General features: G+C 41.4%; 1 long non-coding RNA gene across 2 annotated transcripts; it reads left to right on the forward strand.

Annotated features, from left to right (window-relative positions):
• The first annotated feature begins 9,701 nt into the window (after window positions 1-9,701).
• On the forward strand, window positions 9,702-13,663 carry LOC123478612 (uncharacterized). Of its 2 annotated transcripts, none has more exons than XR_008426756.1 (3): window positions 9,702-9,820; window positions 11,156-11,243; window positions 13,170-13,663. It is a non-coding gene; the product is annotated as an uncharacterized lncRNA (long non-coding RNA). The 2 variants fall into 2 exon arrangements; XR_008426757.1 differs by having other exon boundaries at window positions 9,712-9,820; window positions 11,059-11,243.
• Window positions 13,664-14,818: the final 1,155 nt, after the last annotated feature.

The raw sequence follows: 14,818 nt of genomic DNA on the forward strand, positions 1-14,818 counted from the left end.
GTATTCCATTACCATAACCCAAGTAAAGTAACAGGTCTCATGCCCTATGGATAAATGACAACTCAGCCTGGTGTTTCTTGGGAGTGATAATGTATAGTGTTTCCAACATCATCATACAATAACTGTACTTCTACTTTCTCTAGGACTCTACAGATTACAAAACATTCCCATGATTTGTCTGGTTCAGTCGGAGAAACAACCCCGAGAGATAAGCAGGAGTGGTAGCATCCCGTTTGAGTTCCCTATTCCACGGTGACCGTGTAGCTGGAGGTGACCTTGGAATTCATTCCTGGGTTTCTTGACTTCCTTTAGGATGATCTTTGCACACTGATCAAGTCTGAAGTTAAATATGTGGACAGAAGAAACCCTAATTACCTATAACATTACATCATAAATTATTTTTAGAACTAGAGATAATCTGATTTGACCCCTCTGTTCTGTAGATAAGAACGGCAAGGCAAAGGTACAGTCTTATTCAAGGTCACACAGCTCCTTAGCCATGGAATTTAGGTCATTTCAATCTTCCTGTGTTTTGAATGGCTGCAGAGAAGGTAACACAAGTTACCTATAACAACACAAGTGATAGATATTCGAAAATGACCATTGTATGTATGTATGTATGTATGTATGTATGTATTTATATTTTCAATTACAGTTTCCATTCATTGTTATTTTGTATTAGTTTCCCGTGTGCAGCATGGTGATTCAACAATCACATACTTTACCAAGTGCCCCCCCCCAGCTATTTCTAGTGCCCATCTGGGACCCTGCGTTGCTATCACAGTATTACTGGCTGTATTCCCTTTGCTGTACTTTACATCCCTGTGGCCACGTTCTAACTACCATTTTGCACTTGTTCATCCTTTCACCTTTTTCATCCGTTCCTTGCAGCCCCCTCTCATCTGGCAACCACCAGTTTGTTGTCTGTGTATGAGACTGTTTCCATTTTGTTTGTTTATCTTGTTCTTTAGATTTCACACATAAATGAAGTCATATGGTATTTGACTTTGACTGATTTATTTCACTTACCATAATGCCCTCCAGGTCCGTCCGTGCTGTTGCAAATGGTAAGATTGCATTCTTTTGTATGGCCAGGTGATATTCCATTGCATTGGGATATACTTTTTTATGCTCCACAACGTTTTTATCCACTCAGATGATCTTTTTCTGGAATAAAGTTGTTAGTTCACATTAACCCACCACAGGAGTAGTAGAATTGCATTGTCTAAAGTTGAGAAATGGAAGTCCTAGGAGGAGCAGCATGCTAAAAACTGTAGGTGTTACAAACGAGGAGTTCCATGCCTAAAAGATGTTGTCAAATGCACATGTGCTTTCAAGCCACCTAGACCTGGTGAAGTCACAGATAGTCACGCTCCCTCCATTAACCTCCAATGGTCCCTTGTTATTTGCTGTGCTTTGTAATATGTTCTCTATGTAATGCTGGACTATGAGTCTTGGGTTCTAGACCTGGTTCTTCAGAAACTATCTTTTTGACCTTTGGAGGTCAAATTTCTTTGTATTTAAACACATACACTCAGACCCAAATGAAAAGAGTCTCTCTCTGACTCAAAGCATTACCAGTAGGGTTTAAAAGAGATTGTGGAATGTGTTAGGATTATCTTGATCTCAATGCTTCTGTCTTCTTGGTCCTTTTATTTTACTGTTTTTCCAACTGACCTCTTGGCAGAACTGAGCATTCCTTTTTCCTTGGAACATTTTGTCTTGATAACTTGACAGCCCCACACTTTTCCTGATTTTCCTCTTCTCTCACTAAGCACAAAAGTGTTGGTATCTCTGAAGGTAGGAGTCTGACCCTTTCTTTTCTCTGTACTCTTTCCCAGGGCGATTCACAATGATGTAGTTGGATTTAGAACCCGTCAAGGTGCCAAATTTACATCTCTACCCAGATTTTTATTCTCAGTGCCAAAGGGGGTAGGGGGTTCTTCCCATAGTGCCCCCTCCTCCAGCTGCCAATGCCCCCAAGGATAAGAATAAGTCTACCCAGACATGATCTGCTTAGGCAGGAAAGGTGGTGGATCTGTCAAAGGAGAAGGGCCAAGAGCCTGTTCCTCATTTGGCTTTTAAATGGTTTAATTTGCATAGGAATTCAGGGAGTATATGTTAAGCTCATTAATCATTGTCCAGCAGAAAAGATTAAACAATAGATAACATTCAAGGAACTCTCAGGACTGATTCCAAGTCAGGGTCAGATAGTTAAAGGGCCATAAATCTTTGGGGAACAAATGCATTTCATTCTTGGAGCCTTATTTAAATTGTGGGTATTAGCAAAGCAGGTTTCATAGGATTTTATGCATTCTTTCTTAGTCCTGATCGCCCTAGGATCCCTGCCCTTTCTAGCACAGGGTCGCACCCACCTGCGGCATTGTCAGGCTAAGGTATTGTTTCAGGGTTAAGTCAGGGAGGGGAAGTAAGGCCGCCAAGAGATTAGGAGACTTCTTGCAGACAGAATGAGGACTCAGTCTATTTCAAAGCTGAGGGTTGAGGGTCCATCACCCCCTTTTTCTATAGTCCCCCAAGTCCTTCCCAGAGGGCCCCTTTGTGACCGTGCCTGTCTTAGTTCGTCCCTCCTTTGAGGAATCTTACCCATCATTGTCTAACCGGTTGTCTGCCTGATGCCAAGCAGGGTGAAGTGAAAGGGGGCTGAGCGGTGCCCCTACAAGGAAGATAAGCTTTGTCTCCTTAATGGCTTATGGTCCCAAGGTTTTTTTACTCAGCCTTAGCCACAGAGGATTACAGCTTCTGAAAACAGGCAGGGCTGTTCCTAACACCCAGACTCTCCTATCCACTTCTTTTCTTGACATCTCAATGCAGAGGGCTCATAAACATGTCAGACTGTCTGAGTCCAAACGGAAACTTTGATCCGAACCCCCAAAGCTATTGCCTCCAATAAGCCCTCCATCACCAGGCATTTATTCACTCACTGAAAACTGAAGGCTCACTGAATGTTTCAGTTACTAGGGAAAAACAGGGAGCAAGACTGAACAGACCTCCCTTGGGGTTCCCAATCCAGATCTGCACTGTCCAGTACATAGCCACTAGCCATGGTGATTGTCAAGGACGTGAAATGTGCTAGTCTGAATGGAGCTGTGCTGCCAGAGTAAAATACACACTGCGCATTGAAGACTTAGTACAGAAAAACGTTTAAGAGATCTTTTACTCATTTTTATATTGATAACTTGTCGAAATATTTTTCATATTCACCCAAGGGTATGTTTTTATTGCTTTGAGAGAGAGAGAGGGAGAGAGGGGAGAGACAGAGAGATTGATGTGAGAGAGAAACGTCAGTCAGTTGCCTCCTGTATGTGACCCAGCTGGCGACTGCACCCACAACCTTTTGGTGTACAGGATGATGCTCTAACCAACCGAGTCACCTGGCCAGGGCCAAAATAATGTTTTGGATATTTTGGATTAAATAGAACATATCATTAAAATTAATTTTATCTCTTTTTTAGTGTGGCTTCTAGCAAATTTAAAATTTACATATGTGGTTTGCATTAGTTTTCTATTGGATGGCATTATTGTAGATGGACAGAATAAAAAAAGTAAACAAATAAATAAACAAAGAAGATAATGGCTTAAGTTGCTTTAACTGTGGTAGGAGCCTTGAGGAAAATAAACTAAGGGAAATGATCCTGTCAGAAACCTAAGAGTCCTGGATAATTCCTCTCTTTTCCTCAACTCCATCCCCATGTCAGACTGTTTAAAAGCTCAGTGCACCCCACTTCAAAACACATCTGAACTCCATCTACTGCTACCCTATCTGCTACCACCCGGTGGAAGCCTTCTGCCTCTCACCAGAGTCTTACGCACACTATAAATCATTTCCTTGCTTCCCCTTTCCACTCTGTGCAGCTTGCTCAAGTCCTTTCCATCCATAAAACCCATCAGTGGCCTCCAGTTTTCTTCTCCAGCTCGTTTTGGGCCCCTGCCCACCAACGCAGCCTGCACACAACTGCACTGCCCTCCCTCATCCTGAGTCACCTCAAGGACTTCAAACTTGCTTCAGTTTCAGTTTAAATGTCCCAGCCAGCCTCAGAGAGGTCATTCTTGACTACTCCGTCTCAATAGTTCTCAGTTGATTAAAAAAAAATTTCTACCTTGTTCCTCTGTCTTTTGTTTTTTTTTATTGTTGTTCAAGTATAGTTTTCTGCCTTTTCCCCCCACCCAGCCCAAAACTCCAGCCTTCCCCACCCCCCTCCATTTTCCACCCTTCCCCCTCCTCTGTTAATTGTCCATGTGTCCTTTATAATTTTTCCTGCAAACCCTTCACTCTATTTCCCTGAAATTCCCTCCCTTCTCCCTTCTAGTCACTGTCAGCTTGTTCTCAATTTCTGTGTCTTTGGTTATATTTTACTTGTTTGTTTGTTTTGTTGATTAAATTCCTGTTAAAGATGAGATCATATTGTATTTGTCTTTAACCACCTGCCTTATTTAGCTTAGCATAATGCTTTCCAATTCCATCCATGCTCTTGCAAAGGGTAGGAGTTCCTTCTTTCTTTTTGCTGCATAGAATTCCATTGCGTAAATGTACCATAGTTTTCTGATATATTAATTTACTGATGGGCATTTCGGTTGCTTCCAGCACTTGGTTATTGTAAATTGTGCTGCTATGAACATTGGAGTGCATAGGTTCTTTTGGATTGGTGTTAAAGTGTTCTTAGGGTATAATCCTAGCAGTGGAATTGCCAGGTCAAACACAGTTCCATTTTTAGTTTTCTGAGGAAATTCCATACTGTTTTCCATAGTGGTTGCACCAGTGTGCAATCCCACCAACAGTGCACTAGGGTTCCCTTCTCTCCACATCCTCTCCAACACTTGTTGTTTGTTGCTCTATTTATGATGGCCATTCTGCCCGGTGTGAAGTGGTATCTCATTGTGGTTTCAATTTGCATCTCTCTGATGGCTAGTGATACTGAGCATCTTTTCATATATCTCCAGACCCTCTCTATGTCCTCCTTGGAGAAGTGTCTGTTCAAGTCCTTTGCCCATTTTTAAATTGGGCTACTTGTCTTCTTAGAGTGGAGTCATGTGAGTTCTTTATGTATTTTGGAGATTAAACCCTTGTTTGAGGTATCAATGGCAAATATGTTTTCCCATACAGTTGGTTCTCTTTTTATTTTAATACTACTTTCTTTAGCCATGCAGAATCTTTTTATTTTGATGAAGTCGCATTTGTTTATTCTTTCCTTTATGTCCCTTGCTCTAGAGGACATATCAGTGAAAATACTACTGCATGAAATATCTGAGATTTTCCTGCCTATATTCTTCTCTAGGACTTTAATGGTGTCACGACTTATATTTAAATCTTTTATCCACCTTGAATTTATTTTTGTGTATGGTGTAAGTTGTTGCTCGAGTTTCATTTTTTTGCATGTATCTGTCCAGGTTTCCCAACATCATTTGTTGAAAAAGCCATTTTTACTCCATTTTATGCTTCTTCCCCCTTTGTCAAATATTAATTGACCATAGAGACTTGGGTTTATTTCTGGGCTCTCTGTTGTGTTCCATTGGTCTATCTGTCTGTTTTTATGCCAGGACCTGGCTGTTTTGATTACAGTGGCCTTGTAATACAGTTCGGTATCAGGTATTATGATCCCTCCTGCTTTGTTCTTCTTTCTCAAAATTGCTGCAGCTATTTGGGGTGATTTATGGTTCCATATAAATTTTTTAAGTGTTTGTTCTATATCTGTGAAATATGCCATTGATATTTTAATAAGTATTACATCGAATCTATAAATTGCTTTGGGTAGTATGGACATTTTGGGGATGTTAATTCTTCTGATCCATGAACAGGGTATATGTTTTTATTTGTTTGTGTCTTCCTTGACTTCTTTTTTCAGTGTTGTGTAGTTTTCTGAGTACAGGCCTTTTACCTCCTTGGTTAGGTTTATTCCTACGTATTTTATTCTTCTTGTTGCCATATCAAATGGGATTTTTTTCTTAATTTCTGCTTCTGATGTTTCATTGTTGGTGTACAAAAAAAAATGCCTTTGATTTCTGAGTACTGACTTTATATCCAGCTGTTTTGCCAAGTTCATTTATTAGGTCGAGAATTTTTTTGGCAGATCTATAGGATTTTCTATGTACACTATCATGTCATCTGCAAACGATGACAGTTTTGTTTCCTCCTTTCCAATTTGGATGCCTTTTATTTCATTTTCTGGTCTGATTGCTGTGGCTAAAACTTTCAATACTATGTTGAATACAAGTGGTGAAGGTGGACAACCTTATCTTGTTCCTGATCTTAGTGGGAAAGATTTTAGTTCTTTCCCATTGAGTATGATGTTGGCTGTAGGTCTCTCACATATGGCCTTTATTATGTTGAGGAATGCTCCCTCTATTCCCACTTTGCTGAGTGTTTTTATCAGAAATGGGTGCTGTACCTTATCAAATGCTTTTTCCACATCTATTGATATGATCGTGTGATTTTTGTGTTTTCTTTTGTTTACGTGATGTATTACGTTTATTGATTTGCAAATATGGTACCATCCTTGCATCCCTGGGATGAATCCTACTTGATCATGGTGTATGATCTTTTTTACATATTGCTGGCTGTGGTTTGCCAATATTTTGTTGAGGATTTTAGCGTCTATGTTCATCAGTGATATTGGCCTGAAGTTTTTTTTCTTTGTTGTGTCTTTATCTGGTTTGGGGATTAGGATGATGCTGGCTTCATAAAAGGAGTTTGGGAGTCTTCCATCAGTTTGGATTTTTTGGAATAGTCTGTGAAGGATAGTGGTTGGCTCTTCCTTAAATGCTTTGTAGAAATCTCCTGTGAAACCGTCTGGTCCAGGGCTTTTGTGTGTCAGGAGTTTTTTGATGACTGCTTCAATTTCATCTGCTGTTATTGGTCTGTTCTGGCTTTCTGCTTCTTCTTCAGTGAGTATTGGAAGATTATATTTTTCTAGAAATATGTCCATTTCTTTTAGGTTTTCACATTTCTTGGCATATAGTTCTTCATAGTAAGTTCTTACAATCCTTTGTATTTCTGTGGTATCAGTTGTAATCTCTCTCATTTCTGATTGTGTTTACTTGGGTGCTCTCTCTTTTTTTCTTGATGATCCTGCTTAGAGGCTTGCTGATTTTGTTTATCTTTTCAAAGAACCAGCTTCTGGATTCATTGATCCTTAGAACTGTGCTTTTAGTCTCTATGTCATTTAATTCTCCTCTGATCTTGGTCATTTCCTTCCCTCTACTTGTTCTGGGTTGTTTTTGTTGTTGTTCCTTGACTTCTTGTAGGTGTAGGGTTAGGTTGTTTGTTTGAAATGTTTCTATCTTTTTTAGGTAGGCCTGTATTGCTATGAACTTCCCTCTCAGGACTGCCTTCGCTGTGTCCCATAAGTTTTGGGTTGTTGTGAGTTCGTTTTTGTTTGTTTCCAGAAAGTTTTTGATTTCTTTCCTGGTCTCATTCTTGACCCATTCATTGTTTAATAGCATGCTGTTCAGTCTCCATGATTTTGAGTGTTTTGGGGATTTTTCCTTGGGGTTGGTTTCCAGTTTCAGTCCCTTGTGGTCAGAGAAAATGCTTGGTATGATTTCAATTTTCTTCAATTTCTTGAGGCTTGTTTTGTGTCCTATCATGTGGTCTATCTTTGAAAATGTTCCATGTGCATTTGAAAAGAATGTGTATTTTGCTTCTTTGGGATGAAAGGCTCTATATATGTCAGTTAAGTCCATTTCATCTAGGGCATTTTTCAATGCCACGATATCTTTGTTGATATTTTGTTTGGAAGATCTGTCCATTTTTGACAGTGTGGTGTTAAAATCCCCTACTATAATTGCGTTGCTGTCAATATCTTTCTTGAAGTTCTCCAAGATTTTCTATATGTATTTGGGTGCTCCTATGTTGGGTGCATATATATTTACAATGTTTATGTCTTCCTGGTGGATTCTTCCCTTGAGTATTATGAAGTAACCTTTTGGGTCTCTCTTTATGGCCCTTCTTTTGAATTCTATTTTGTCTGACATGAGTATTGCTACCCCGGCTTTTTTTCCTGTCTGTTTGCTTGGAAAATTTGTTTCTAGTCCTTTACTTTAAGTCTGTGTAGGTCTTTTGTCCTGAGGTGGGTCTCTTGTAGGCAGCATATGTGTGGGTGATGCTTTCTTATCCATTCAGCTATTCTATGTCTTTTGATTGGAACACTTAATCCATTTACGTTTAATGTTATTATTGATAGGTATTATTCATTGCCATTTTTTCATACCTGTGTTCCTCTCTCACTCTTCTCCTTCCTTTTCTTAAGGCAGTCCCTTCACATCTCTTGTAGTACCAGTTTGGTGGAGGTGTATTCTTTTAGACTTCTTTTGTCTGGGAAGCTCCTTATTTGGCCTTTTATCTTGATTGAGAGCCTTGTTGGGTAATGTAGCCTTGGTTGCAGGTCTCTGGTCATTAGGAGAGAAACCCAGCCTGGCTCTCTCCCAAGAATCTTGCAGAAGACCTGGCGGGCACCAGGCCTGGGGCTGCAGCCACCCTGGTGCCCGTGCTGGTCCCAGGGACGTTATTATCCTTAAGCACTCACCTTACCATCTGATTTTTCAATGTTCTCTACAATTTTTGGTCTCCAATCTTCCCATATTTTAGGATATTGTTGGCTGTTCCCTCTGTTCCTCAGAAGATTGGCTAGGTGTTTCACCTGTGTTCAGGGGGAAGTGGACTCTGCTCTCACCTATCTCGCCACCATCTTCCTTCCTGCCAAAGCACTCTGGGAATCAGTACCAGAAGGGCCCAATTTCCTTGTGGGTAGTGACAGAAGTGACTGAAAACCAGCAGAGAGTGGAGCAAGCAGCACTGTTCCCTCTCAAACCCCTCCCCCACATACAGTGCCACAATGCAGCAAAAGGTTTTTCCCCACCCTGGTGAATACCTAAGGCTGTTCCTCTGTCTTAATTCCATCTTTGTTTGGTCTTTCTCTGTCTTGTTCATCGATGTACTAAACACTTGGCATATGGTAGACTGATAGATATTTGTTGACAGACTGACTGACCGAAAGGGGAAACACATTAAAACTTAATAACCTTGGTTTTTTATTTGCCAAATAAAGTGTTTTATTTATTTTTAACAAGGACTATTATTTTACTTATTTATTTTTATTGTATTTTTTCCATTACCATTTAGTCTCCTTATACCCCCTCTCCCTCAATAATACCTTGTTTTGAAGATAAAAGTTCTTATGAACTATATGGCTCTTGAAACTGTTCTCTCTACTTGTGTGGTGACTGCCAACCTACATTTTTACCTTTTTTTTTCAGTGAGATACTTGACTCATTATCTAATTTCTGGGAAGCATTTTACTCTTGCATAAAAGATCATTTCCCCATTGTTTAACTGATTTCACAGTGCAGAGTATACAATTTTAACTAAGTATCAAGGATGCCTTTAAATAAAGAACAGACACACAATAGCACCAAAATGAAGATGGGCAAAAATCATCAACAGGTCACCCTATAAAATACTTTGTCAAAACCATAATCTGAGGTACATTTTCGCACGAACCTCTCCATCATATGCTGCTTGGTAGGAATGGACACTGGGGAGTTCCCTTTCTCCCCAGAAGCTGACGGTTGCTCAGTTTTGCTTCTGACACTATTGATTGGCTCACCCTGTCGCATTTGCTCAGGCCTGAAGGTCACAGATTTCTCAACTCTCTGGGCTTGGCCAAACAAACCTTCATTGCGCATGACTGAAATGAAATGGCTTGGCCCGAATGAGCTTGGGACAATAAGTATTCCACTCAACAGTCCGATGAGAAGAGTCTGAGTGGCAGTTTTTGATTTTCTGGTCAGTGAGGAACGTGCAGAGGTGAGTGAACTGTATGTTCCAACGACACAGATTCCCCAGATGACTATTGTGCGGCTCAGAACGAGTCGCCCATGACGTGACTCTGGGGCATGCGCTGAAGGCAACTTTAGCTGCAGGCTCAGGAGAAACTTCTGTCCCCAACCTTCAACTGACTCGAAGAATTTGAATTAGGGGCCTTTGTGATAAGAGACTATTAGCAATAACGCTTTGTGCCCACCTACAAGGCCGGGCAAACTTCATTTACTAAAGTCTGCTGCTCTTCTTTTCATCGTGGGGTGGCCTCAGAAGCCCCCAACTCACCTTTCCTCTTCCCTATAGCAAGAGGTCTTAGACAGGGTGGGACAAAAGTAGGTTTACAGTTGTGGCTATGTGAAACACAGAGTTTATTCTTGTATTATTACTCATTAATTATTGTGTAATTTTCCATACTTAGAACTGTAAACCTACTTTTTCCCCAGCCTGTATACCCATGTTCCCTTTCCATCTCTGCACCTCTCCTGCATGTGGGTCTCTGCTTCCCTTGTGTCTGTGGGATTCCCGCACGTGTGTATGTGTTTAGCTCAGTTATTTTCTCTGGCTAATCCGTCTCATGCCTGTTTGACTATTAGACCAGCCAGTAGAACTTTGAGGGTAGAGGAAAGTTTCTTGCTCCCACCACTGGGCAATGCTCAAGACAGAATAGGGTAATTAGACTAGTTCCTATTTCCTGTTACCCTGTTCGGCCCTGAGCACCCTACCTGTCCCGGAGACTTGACTTTTCCGAAAGTCTCACGCCATCTGGGACAAATGCTGGGTGTGATGCTTTGCTGACATGACACATGATATCAATGGGGACACAAGGGTCCCCATTGTGCCTGCCAGACCTTGCATGAGAGTGCAGATCACATGTCTTAACTTCCCCCAAGCGTCCTCACTGACTGATGTCAGCATGTGCATATAACTATTCACATCAGGAGGACCCTCACAGGTCCTCGCATCCATGAGCATCCAAAACCACTTTAAAGGACCATTTGACTACACACAATATGTGGGCACCTGTCCCTGCTATATACCAATGAATGACACATTAAGGTCATATATACCTATTCCTCTCCTCCCTCCATCCTGAATTTCTCCCCAAAACTAAGTCCCCAGAGGTCTTCCAGACTTGTGTTTGTGTGTGGTGGGGCATAAGAGCGAGGGGCTTCTTGAGGGAGAAGTGGTGGTTGTGGAATAAGCTTCTATTTTAAATACTCTAGGTTTATCCCAGTTCTTACCAGAATCTGTAGCCATCCTGGACCGTCACATGAAACCTCAAGAAGCCCACCACTGATACTTGCGCTTTGTGATGCACAGGTGTGGGGGAGCTTTGTCCAGCAGAGTTCTTGTGGCCATCAAGGATGAGAATAAGTCCAGCAAGACATGATCTCCTTGGGGAGGAAAGGTAGGCAGTCTCTCAGAGGAGAGGGCCTTAAGCCTGTTACTCAATGGGCTTTTATTGGTTTCAATTTGCATAGGAATACAGGTAAAGCTCATCAATCATTGTCAGGCAGTAACAATCAAACAATAGATAACATTCAAAGAACTATGAGGGCTTATTCTGAGTCAGGGTCAGTTAGCTAAAGGGCTATAAAACTTTGGGAAACAAACTCATTTCCTGCTTGGACCCTTATCAGAAAATTAAGGGCATTCTTAGAAAAGCAGGTTTCACAGGATTTTACGCATTCTTTCTTAGTCCTGATCGCCCTGGGGAACCACCTGTTCCTGCCCAGGGTTTCACCAGCCTCTGGCATTGTTTCAGGTTTAAGTTAGGCAGGGGAAGTAAGGCCGCCAAGAGATTAGGAGACTTCTTGAGGACAGAATGAGGACTCAGACTATGTCAAAGCTGAGGGGTGAGGGTCCATTATCCCCTTTTTCTATAGTCCCCCAAGTCCTTCCCTAATGGCCCCATTGTGACTGTGCCCGTCTTAGGTCGCCCCTCCCTTGAGGAATCTGACCCATCCTTGGTTAAGCAGTCATCTGCCTGGGGCCAAGCAGGGTGAAGTAAAGGGGCAGAGGCAGCACTCCGCCCGGAAGATAAGCTTTGTTTCCTAAGTGTCTTATGGTCCCAAGGTCTTTTTTACTCAGCCTCAGCCTTGGGGGTTTATAGCTTCTGAAACCAGGCAGGGCAGTTCCCAAAACACAGGTAGACAGGGATCTAGAATATGGTCAGTTTCTTTCTAGTGAGTTTATTTCTATTGTTGAAGGGGTCCAGGATATGCCACTGTGGCATAAAAGTTATTTTGAATTGTGGGCTTTTGAGAATCAACAGATACACAACTAGTCTTCCCCCCTGCCCCCAAACCCCTGTGTTTGCCTAAAAGTAGAGCCTACCAAGAGAACTCAACTGTCATAAATCATCTCCTTGGAGTATCACACAATCAGGGAAGATGGACTCTAATCACTTGGATGGATCACCAGAACAATCACAAAACTATGGTATCCACCATCTATTCTCCTAAAGGTTCATTTATCTTTCCTAAAAGTAGTTTGTTTTCTCATACATGCCCATTCTCCACTCCCCTTCCTTTAGGAAGATGTGTTAAAAAACAAAATCCAACTGAGTAGAGTTGGAGATCTAATTGGCTTTATTAAGCAATTCATGAATCAGGCAGCATCCCATCCAGCAACTGGAAAGGTGCTCCCAGGAGTGCTTACACTGGAAGGTTTTTATAGGAAGAGGGGTGGGGCAAGGGAGCTGGTAACAAAAGAAAGGATTATTTTTAGACCAGGATGTCTTGTTTGGGGGAAAGAGAACTGCAAGTGCTTTAATCATGCAAATTGCCTCTTCTTTCTAGTGGGGGAGGAAATGGAGAGGGTGCTTGTGACCGATTACCTTATTGATGTTTGACCAGAACACTCCAGACTGGTTGATTAAGGTTACATTTCTGAAAGGGGCTGAAGCTGCAGTTAGACAAGGTATTGGGTCCAGGTTTAGTAACATTGGACACTTTGGGCCTGTCGTTTTCTCTTTAACAAATGGTATACAAATTCTATCTGCTCCTTTGAGTAGCATTTTTCTGAGCGCTTCACCGTAAAGGAATAGAATTTGTCTTTTCTCCTGTTAATCTGTCTTTTGTCAAGTTTAATTTGCAGACCCCCAAGTATACTGAACCTGAGAGGGTAGAGGAAAAGTTTTTCCTCCCAGACAATGTCAGCTTTCTAGAGGAAAGGTCAACCAACTGAGACCCCAATCAGCCCATCACTGGTTTTTATATGGCTCATAAGCTAAAATCATGAGAATGATTTTTACATTTTTAAATGGTTAAAAATATCAAAAGAAGAATAATATTTCATAATATATAAAATTTAAATAAAATTCAAATTTCAGTGTCCAAGAGCTATCTCATATGATGTTGCTGAAGCCACCCTTCAACACTGGGATCCTGTTTCTCACTCTCCTTTTAAACCAAAAGTTTTTCAACCATTCGACAAGATGAATATTGATGTGTGGCATATCTGCTCCTATACAGAAACTTACACATGGACTTCTGAAGTTACAGGTTGTCTGGAATGAAGGAGCTTCCATTTTCTTTAAAACCAAAAGAAGAAGAAGACTATTTTGCAACATATAAATATTAAATAAAATTCAAATTTCTGTGTCCACAAATAAAGTTTTAACAGAATGCAGCCTTGCTCATTCACTTACGTGTTGTCTATGGCCACCTTTGCTCTGTAACAGCAGGGTTCAGTAGCTGTGGCTCACAAAGCTGAACATATTTACTATCTGACCCTTTACAGAAAAAGTATGCCCACCTCTGCTCTTTCCCATTCCTATGTTTTAGTTAGTATTCCTTGATGTCTCCATTTTCACTTACCTGTTCTGCCTGACCCTAAAGAATGCAAGCTTCCCTGGCGCAGAGATTTTACCATGCTGTTCTTCACTGAATGCCCAGTACTTTAACCAGGGACCTGACTCGTAACAGTTGCTCACTGTGAAAGAGTGGACAATAACAGACAAGATTTACTGAACACTTACTACAGGGCAGGTATGCGCGTTAGGTCTTTTAATACTGACGATAACCCTGCTGGATGGATATCATTTGTTAAGGGCTGAATTGTGTTCCCCTAAATTTATGTGCTGAAATCCCACCCCCTGCCCGATACCTCAGAATGAAGTTGTACTTGGGAATATGGTCTTTAAAAAAGTAAAATAAGGTTATTAGAGTGGATCCTAGTCCAATAGGACTGGTGTCCTTATAAAAAGGGGAGATCAGGATGTGGACGTGCACAGAGGAGAGACCACGTGAAGACCTAGTGAGAAGACAGCTGTCTGAAGAAACCAACCGTTACCAACACCTTGATCTCAGACTTCTAGCTTCCAGAGTTAAGAGAAAATAAATTCCTATTGCCCAAGCCCTCCTATCTGTTGTACTTTGTTATGGAAGCCCTAGCAAACTAATATACCCTTATCATTTCCTGTTTCAAATGAGAAAACTGAAGAACAAAAAGGTTAAGTAGCATCTCCATTTAATAAGTGAAAGAGCCAGGAACAGAGCAGCGGGAGTTTGATCCTCAGCCTGGTTCTATAAACCACCGTGCTGTGCTGCCTCTCTGGGTAAACTGCAGGAGAGGCTACCTGGATAGACTACAAAAGGCTTCCTTCCTACACCAACTGGATAATGTGCAACTAGGCCAGGACTGAAAAGAATTTTCCAAGGACACAATCCATTTCTGGAGGCGCCGACAGAGGTTGGGGGCAAGTAACAAAGTCTCCAGTTGAACAGCTGACGGTCAGGAGAGGTGTCCCTGAGCTTTGCAGGTATTTTATAAAATGCAGAAATAGGCTCACACGCCATTCCATCGCTCTGCACCTCAGCTGCTCTGGGCAGTTTTCTCAGTCATGGAGTGCCTGCTTCTTGTCTCCCTGACAGCTATACATCTATTAACATTCCAAAAAACTCATATTTCAAGGAACACGCTTTTAAACAAACACCAATTTAGATCATTTGAATGTTGGAAATGTTACAGCTGAAGTTC

Source organism: Desmodus rotundus, chromosome 4 (assembly GCF_022682495.2).
Source record: "Desmodus rotundus isolate HL8 chromosome 4, HLdesRot8A.1, whole genome shotgun sequence".
In the NCBI taxonomy this organism is placed as follows: domain Eukaryota; kingdom Metazoa; phylum Chordata; class Mammalia; order Chiroptera; family Phyllostomidae; genus Desmodus; species Desmodus rotundus.